Source organism: Alexandromys fortis, unplaced genomic scaffold (genome assembly GCF_014885135.2).
Source record: "Alexandromys fortis isolate MF-2015 unplaced genomic scaffold, M_Fortis_MF-2015_v1.1 scaffold_102, whole genome shotgun sequence".
In the NCBI taxonomy this organism is placed as follows: Eukaryota; Metazoa; Chordata; class Mammalia; order Rodentia; family Cricetidae; genus Alexandromys; species Alexandromys fortis.
In genome coordinates, this window is record NW_026067984.1 from 1,082,621 (window position 1) to 1,092,048 (window position 9,428).

The following is a 9,428-nucleotide window of genomic DNA, read 5'->3' on the forward strand; positions in this document are numbered from 1 at the left end:
GGGGGGGGGAGGGGGGGGGGGGGGGGGGGGGGGGGGGGGGGGGGGGGGGGGGGGGGGGGGGGGGGGGGGGGGGGGGGGGGGGGGGGGGGGGGGGGGGGGGGGGGGGGAGAGGAGTGTGTAGGGAGGGGCGATGTGGGAGGGGGAGGATCTCGCGGGGAGCTGCTTGTCAGGGAGGAGGGCGTTCCGGCGGCAGGAGGTGAGGGAGGAGCGCGGCAGCTCGTCAGCCCGGCATGGCCATTGGTTGGCTTTGCCCGCCTTGCGGTGGCGACATCACTAGGGGCGCGGCCGGTGTAGCCGCTTGCACGGCGCTGACCGGCGCTGGAGAGGGGTGGGCTGCGTGGGTCTTCCCACGCTTGAGCCACTGAGTGCGGGAGCGCGACTACGGAAGTCTTTGTTCTTTACTGTAGAAGCCCCTGAACTTGGTCCTCGTCATGTGGTGCAGGATTCTCCAGCAAAAAGCGTGAGCTGCTGGAGGAGCAACTTGGTGCCAGAGGTTGCTGCTGGAAATTCGAGCCCAAATCACTCAGCGTTCGAGGTCTTGGGAAGCTGTTACCATGGCCAGAGTAAATCTCTGGGCTCAATTTTGGATTCACAATTTATTCAGGTCTCTGTTTTGTTTGGAGTCTTGGGCCCAACTGGAAGCTGGATCGCACAACAAGCTACATGTAGCTAAACACACACACACCGCGGAGCTCTCTAGCTCTAGAAATTCGAGAGGAAAAAAAAATATAACAAATGATTTCTTTCCTAGTTCGTGTTCAAATAATCAGCACATAAGAAAAAAATCGGCAGCACACACTTTCTTGGGGGGGGGGGAGGGTGTGTCCTTAATTAAATTCATTTGCCTGCGCCATCACTCCTAAGATCCCCTGAGAGTTTAGTGTGCTGTGGTGCAAGACTCTTTAAGAACCTGTGGTTATGAAGAGTCTGACCACATTCAAAACAGTTTACGAACCTGTTTTGCAACATTGCGCTCTAAAGATTTTCAGTCAGCTGATAGAACTAGAGTTACTTCGAGCTCAACTTCGTCTTCCCCAAATTTGTGAATGGTGAACAACCGACCCACCGAAATTTCTTAGACTTAATCCAGTTAGGGCTGGAAGCGTGGCTCAGTGGTTACAAACACAGGCTGCTCTTGCACGGGACTGGAGCTCTCCTCCCGGCCAGCGGGTCAGTCCTACTCACTCTTCTTCTGGCCTCCTAGGGCACCGCATGCACATGCACCATCCACACAGGACACACATGTATATATGTAGAGAAATAAAATCTAAAGAAAGACAAAAAGGAGGACATTTAGACTTTAAAAAGCAAACACGTTTCACAAATATAAGTAATCAAAAAAAGGGACTGGGGCAGAACTCTGGACGGTTCAAGGCTTCCAATCCAGTGGTTGCATCTTCAGTTCGTAGCCCGAGTCTCTAGCATTGCCGTATGGCTCTGGGTGTGGCTGTCAAGAGGACCAGGAATGGGCAGAATATTCTGTCTGAATGCTGGGAGATGACAGAGTAACAATGAGATGGGAAAGGGCGGACTGGGAAAAGGCTGTCTTCTGTACGCTCATCTACCCATTCATCGTGACTTGTTTCAGTACATGGATGTTCCGTAATGTTTTGACTTGATTTCTGTTAGATTATCATGACACTCATAGTAGCCTCCTGAAACCTGGCACCCCTTCTTCCCGAAGAGGCTGGAGGGAAAGTAGTGGGAAGAGGTTCCCCCCTTCCTGTTTGAGATACAGTTATTAATATCTGGATATAATGCTACAGCTATATTACTAGAAGCTGGAAGATGAAAGCAGGCTGAGAGATGACAGAGACAGAAGTATCATTGACATTATTAGTCTACAACCCTGCTTTTCTAAATGGATGCTTTCTATTAGAATAGAAGTTTTATCAGAATCCAGGGAAATCCATCTTTAAAATGTTCCCTATTGCTTGCTATGTCATGAGTAAACTTGCATTTTTAACTCCTAGTATGCCAGAGAAAACATGCAACCCCAGTGGTTCCACCCCAGCTTTTCTTTTGGGTGGAGACTAAACCTAGGACAAACGGGTCCTGTTCTCCTGGAACCCGTGGTGACCTTAAACTCAGATGTAGCTGAAATTGGCTTTGAACTCCTGGTCCTCCTGCGTCCACGGCCAAAGTACTAGGATTACAGGTTTGTGCTACTTGCCTGGTTTACACAGTGCTGGAGATTTAAAAACAAACAAACAAACAAAAAAAAAAAAACGGCTTTGTGCATGCTAGACAAACTTAGCTGCAGGCTCAGCCAGTTTTTTTGTTTTGGTTTTTTTTGTTGTTTGTTTGTTTTGTTTTGTTTTACTATTTCAGAAGTTTCTTTTTGATCAGATTTTCTTTTCTTTGACATTGTGGAAAGACAATGAAAGATTCTCGGTTCCCGTCAGTGATTAATAAAAACTCTAAGATAGAGTCATCTTCATCCCCCTTCATGTCTTTGTACTACGTAAGCACATTTTAAAAGTAAAAACATGCTCTAATAAAAATTTAAAGCCCTGAAAAAAAAATACAAGCTCTAAAATAATGACAAAGATAATATCTCCAGATTACTTTTATATTCCCTTAAAGAACATTGCAGTATTTGGGCCATTCGATAAGGGAAGGAAGGCTGATCTAATATTTTTTTAATTTATTTATTTATTAAAGATTTCTGTCTCTTCCCCACCGCTGCCTCCCCTTTCCTTCCCCCTCCCCCAATCAAGTCCCCCACCCACATCAGCCCAAAGAACAATCAGGGTTCCCTGCCCTGTGGGAAGTCCAAGGACCACCCACCTCCATCCAGGTCTAGTAAGGTGAGCATCCAAACTGCCTAGGCTCCCACAAAGCCAATATGTGCAGTAGGATCAAAAACCCACTGCCATTGTTCTTGAGGTCTCAGTAGTCCTCATTGTCCGCTACGTTCAGCGAGACCGGTTTTAACCCAGGCTTTTTCAGACCCAGGCCAGCTGACCTTGGTGAGTTCCCGATAGAACATCCCCATTGTCTCAGTGTGTGGATGCACCGCTCGTGGTTCTGAGTTCCTTGCTCGTGCTCTCTCTCCTTCTGCTCCTGATTTGGACCTTGAGATTTCAGTCCGGTGCTCCAATGTGGGTCTCTGTCTCTGTCTCCTTTCATTGCCTGATGAAGGTTAATATTCAGGAGGATGCCTATATGTTTTTCTTTGGGTTCTCCTTCTTATTTAGCTTCTCTAAGCTAGCTTCCTCTGTTGCTCTCCATCTTGCTGTGCATGTGTGTCTATTGTATGCACACATATGTGTAGTGGCATGCACGCAGTAAGGTGTCTGTCACAGATCCTATTCTGTCACCCCCACGCCCTTCAGACAGGGACTCTCACTGCTCCTAGAGCTAGACCATTGGCCAGCAATCCCAATGAGCCTCCTGCCTGTGTCCCCCATAGTGATAGGACTACAGGTTTCTGCCCCAGATTTTTACACAGGTGCTGAGAATTGGAATCCTGGTCTCCGTGCTTACGTAGTACTCTTATCCGGTGAGCCTCCCCACCTTGGCTTTGAGACAGGGCCTCTTACGGTACCTGTAGCTTACCAGATCTGCTGTACTGGGGGGCGGGCAGCAAGCCTCAGTGGTCCTCCTGTTTCTGCCTACTGTGCACTGGGTTATATCTACGTACACCCATGCAGTTTCTGATTTGGTGCTAGGAACCCAAACTCAAGTCTTTATGCTTGCCCGTCAGTCCCTTTACCAATGGAGCCATCATCTTAACACTCATATTTTTGTTTTCAGTCAACAATAATTTTAAGTATTTCTGGGGCACAGTGTAATAATTTGATACATGTACCGAATTTTCAATAATTATTTCCAGCTTATTCGTTAGCTGACATACATTTTGTGGAGAGAACATTTAAAATCTATTCTTTCCGAAATCTGAAAACATATACACTATTATTAGCTATGTTGCCATGGTAACAATGTATGGCATACGGAAAACTTACTCCTCATAAGTGAGACTTGATCTTTGGCCAGACTTCTCTTCCCCAAGGCCACCCCTATCTCCTATTACCACATTTGACTTTCTGCTTCTATTAGTTTGACCTGTTTAGGTTTGTATACAGGTGGGACCATGTAGTACTGGTCTTTTTGTGCCAGGCTTATTGGCTTGGCGTAAGATTCTCCAAATTCATGTTATGTTATCAAAAGTGAATTTTTTCCCTTAATTCATAAAGAGGGAATAATATTTCATTCCATGGACTCCCACATTTTCTTTATTTTTTTTTCCTTGCATGTGTTCTTTTTTTTTCTCCCAAAGCTGCAAACTAACGTTCTGCTTGCACAGGCTAGGCAAGAGCGCTACCACTGAGCTTCATTCCCAGTTAGTCTGGCCTGGTCTGAGAGCATCATTGTTTGTTTTAAGGCAGAGCCATATTCTATGGCTCAGGATGGTCTTTCCAATTTAGCCTCTCTAGCGCTGGGATCCCAGACCTGTGCCACTATTCTTGGCTTCCCGGTCTTTTTAATTGAAGGGGTTTTACTGCTGCTGCTGCGTGACCGTCATCGTGGCCTGCATCTGTAGTCCCAGCACTTTGGAAGGCTGAAGCGTAAGGATGGCTGGGATAGTTTAGTGATACCCCATCTTAACAAGCAAACAAAATAAAAGATAACTTTTTGAATGGGTGCTCCATGCTGGGAATGGATCCAGAGCCAGGCACATGTTGGGCATATTATCTACCACTGAGGTTACTGCCCGCTTAAAATAGTATTTTGGCTGATTTATTTATTTACATATAATTTTCAAGACATGGTCTCACTAAATGGCTCCGTGGGGTTGTAGTTTAAGTAGCTTGGGCTGCTCTCAAACTCTAGAGCCTCTGGCTTGGGCTACTTTAAATGTACTTTTCCCTTTCCTTCTCATCGTCCTCTCTAGTCTTCTTCGATGGACTGTAAACTCGTACTAGATTGTTGGTAATTCCCTGGGTGCGTGGCCTGAAGCTGCACTGGTTGCTAAGGGAAGCAATACTTGTTGGATACACGGATGAATGAAAGACTCGATTCATGAGCTGAGGAGGCACCAGGAGGAACCTGGGAGGGTGCCAGGAAAAGCCTCACAGGCTCCTAATCCCTAGAAAATGGGTGACAGAGTGTGGTGTGGGAAGGCCATGCTGTAGGAATTTCCTCTGAGCCCTTCGAGGAGGCAGCCGTGACCCAGTCAACCTGCATAGTTCTCTGAAGGAAGTTAATTTGTTCTGCTTGGTCTGTGCACTGCTCTTTTTCTTGGCCTCTAAATGAGGCTGGGAAGAAACCACTGGACGACATAAGATGCCCAGACCCGGAAACCCACAGAGAATCTGGCCCTTTCTCTAGAGTGTTCATTGGAGTTTGTAAAGCTTTTTTTTTTCTCCCCCCTTCAAGTTAGAACTGCTTCTACTCTGGCATGCAGAAACAAGAGCTCAGAGCATCCCCCTAACTCCTAGACAGCCCCCCCCCCCCCCCCCCCCCCCCCCCCCCCCCCCCCCCCCCCCCCCCCCCCCCCCCCCCCCCCCCCCCCCCCCCCCCCCGTTTCAACTGCATCACCCTTTATCTTTGTTTTCAGCAGCTCTCCAGGAAGCTCCGGACTCCCAGGGTGCCCTCCATCTCCCTTACTTCACCTCACTTCATACCAACAGTCCTTCATCCCATGGCTCTGTTCCTGCCATGTCAGTAGGCTGTACTTTTAAACACACAGGTCATCTTTACTCTGTCTTCAGTTCAGAACCCCCCAGTGAGTCCCCTTTCCTTAGAGTGATTTACCACACCCTCAGGGTGTGTTCCCCAATTCCTCTTTCACCTGTGGGTCAGTGTTCTCCCCTTGCTTATGCGGACCAGCTCATAGGGTAGGCTTTCTTGCAATTTGCAGTGAGCAACTTGCACTCTCCTCTCAAGTGGGGCCTTAATTGTCTACATGGGCTTACATACAGCTCCTTTCCTCGCTCGTTCCCTGACATGCACACAGCTCATTTCCTCTCCCGTGAGTCCTTCAAACCGTCCTCTTCAAAACTTTATTCCCCTAGAATTGAGGGGCCAAAGGTCAAAGACCTTTGTGGTTTCGTTTGTTTATTTATTTGAGACATAGTCTTATTAAATAGCCCAGGCTAGTCTCAAACTCTGAGCATGTCTTCTGTCATAGCCGCTCAAGGGCTAGTATTACAAGCATGTGCTACTACTGTGCCTGGCTAATCCTTTATGTTTTGATGAATATTGCAGGTCCCTTTTACTAATAGTGTGTGTGCATGTCCGTTTTCCCCCACAGCATGGCCAGTTAATAACTGAGGCTATTAACTTTTCTGTTTGGTTTGTTGATTTTGATCTTTAGACCAGGTCTCACTGTGTAGGCCAAGCTGCCCTGGAACTTGCTATGTAGATCATAGTAAATTGTCCTTGAATGTGTGGTCATCTTCCTGCCTCTAACTCCTGAGTGCTAGGATTACAGATCTGTATCCCATACCTGGTTGATGCTGAGGCTATTAATTGATTTTTGACAGAATGTAGTTTTAATTTTCATTTCTGATAAGCAAGTGTGAGCATCAGTTTTAAAGCCACTGGCAAGAGCCCTATTCATTCCCCTGCCCACTTCACTGGGCTGTTGGTTCCTCTTACGTGCAGAGGCCCTTTGCACAATAGGAAGTGAGCATTTGGTCTGTGTCACGAGTTGGAGTGGACGTTTTTCCGTCTATCCATTGTTTCTGGCTTTATTGAGGGTGGGCATTTCTTTCTAAGTCGTGTTTACTTATTGTGTGTGTGTATGTGCGTGGGTGCAGTGGAAAAGTAGAGGTGCTCTCCTTCTGGCTGCCCAGGAGTGCATACAGGTTGTCCGCGAAAAGTGTCTTTACCTGCTGAGCGATCCCTTTGGTCCTGATGATGTGCTACTCATGCAATTGTTTTAAATGTGAAAGTCTTTTTTTTAAAGCATCGTAGTTGTATATTCTGAATATCAACTACACTTTAAGAGGCCCCTCCTACTCCCCCCTCACACACACTATAATATGTATTTTTAATCAAACCTTTAAGAACGCTTTCTGCATTTTGTTCCTCTGGAACACATTTTGATTCAAATGTAACACGTATTTTCACCTTTAATTTGATAGGGCTGCTCCTTTCCCGGATGTTCTAATTTCTCCACAAATGTGAAATGCCACCTAGGAGATTCTTAGGGAGCCTTTAATGGCTGAGTTCAAGTTGAGGTAATAATATTTTGTCTTTGTGACTCGGTGGCAGAAACCTCAGGCATGTCAATGAGAACGACAGGTAAGTCAGAGCTGTAGCGTGCTAAAGGCCAACACCCCATGATCGTGTGGATGATGTCTCCGAATTGCAGCTGTACCTAACATGAGCACATGATTCCTGTATAATTAGTCCACTCGCCCCACGCGCGGTCTCTGCAGTCACGTCAGAGAGTGCCGGGGACTAGTAAACGGTTTCTGCTTATTTGTGCTGCCAACTGGCTCCACCCAGTATAAATTCACCATCTTTGCGCTGCTAGCTGTGAAATGGGGCCCCTGGGTGTGAGTGATAAGGGCTCAGCTTTAGGAATAGGAGTGACACGTCAAAGCTGATGACGCCGTGAGACCAATGACGGAGGTTCACTTAACCTTGTCTCACTGAGACTCTTCCCCTTGAAACTGGGACACACATCTATAGCTCAGTGTCAGTTCTCTTGATAATGATGGTAGGAAACTACTGAGAACTTCTAAACTTTACTAATTTTTTATTTTTAAGAAACTGTCTCACTTTGTAGCTAATGCTGGCCCGGAACTCACTATATAATATAGCCCAGGCCGGCCTTGGACTTCAAACAGTCCTCTTGTCTCAGCCTCTTGGGTGCTGACATTGTAGGTGTGCTCCATTACGTACAGTTCAACTTTTTTAAAGTAAGTCTTGAATCATCAAAAGTAATTATTATAGGCCGGGCGGTGGTGGCGCATGCCTTTAATCCCAGCACTTGGGAGGCAGAGGCAGGCGGATCTCTGTGAGTTTGAGACCAGCCTGGTCTACAAGAGCTAGTAACAGGACAGCCTCCAAAACCACAGAGAAACCCTGTCTCGAAAAACCAAAAAAAAAAAAAGTAATTATTATAATACACACACACACACATACACATATATATAAAATTTAGCTGTTTTTATCTTAATGACTTGGAGCAAGTCTCTTAGTCTATAAGCCTTAAATTTCTCATATGAAAAATGATAGTATTAGTGTTATGGGGATAATAAATACATTTAAAGCATAAGTGTTAAGGGATTTTTCAAATCTGATTCACAAGGACCAAAACCTGTGGCGGGGAGAGAAAAGAAAAGATGAAAAGTCAGGCATGGCGGTACACACATAATCTAGCACTTGAACCTGGTGGTACACACGCAATCTAGCACTTGGGCATGGCAGTACACACGTAATCTAATACTTGGGCATGGCGGTACACATGTAATCTAGCACCTGAACGGTAAAAGCCAGAGGCCTAGGGTTCAAGGCCAACCTCAGCTACAAAGCAAGTTCAGTTAACCTGGGCTGCCTGAGACCCTGTTTCAAAAAGCAAGGCAGGTAGACAAACAAATTTAAAAATCCATTGTTAGTGAGTTTGGTAGCGGCAGCTCTTTGTATGAGACAGCTCTCTCTACATTACATGGGAAATATAATTTAGTAAAACCATTATATAAAATGGCTTGACAATAGCTAACAAAATTTAAAATGTACACACATACTTCTTGATAACCAATTCTTTCTACTAGGATTTATCAGACAAAAAGGAGAAATGGTTTGCTGGTGAAGAACCTGCACTGCCCTTGCTAAGGGCCTAAGTCAATTTCCAGCATCCATGCCAGTGGACTCATAATCTCCTTCGACTCCAGCTCTAGGGAATTTCTTCTGACTCCTCTGGTACTTGCATTCACGTGTGTACACGTGCAAACACACACACAATTGTAAAAGGTAAATGCTTAGACATCTGTATGTGGACATAATAGAAAAAGCACAGAAGCCCAAACCTCCACCTATAAGGGGGCTATTTTGAAGGACTCAACAATCAAACACATTGCTTAAGAGAAAATGAAGAACCAGACATGGTGGCACGGGCCTTTAATCCTGCTTGTCAAAGGCAGAGGCAGGTGGACCTCTGTAAATTTATACCAACCTGGTCTACAGAGTGAGGTTCAGGCCAGCCAGGCATGTAAAATGTGTGTGTGTGTGTGTGTGTGTGTGTGTGTGTGTAGGGGAATGGATTATCAATTGCCAAGAATATTAACTCAAAGAAGCAAAGTACAGAATAGTGTAAAATAAAGAGTGGGGTGGGTAATACCTTTCTATTTCCCAGTGCTGCAGACTGAGCCCCAATCCTTGTAGGTGCTGGGCAAGCATTCTCTCACTGGGCCACAGGGTCAGCCCTATGTGTGTGCATCTTTGTTTGGCAATCCCATAACTCAATATAT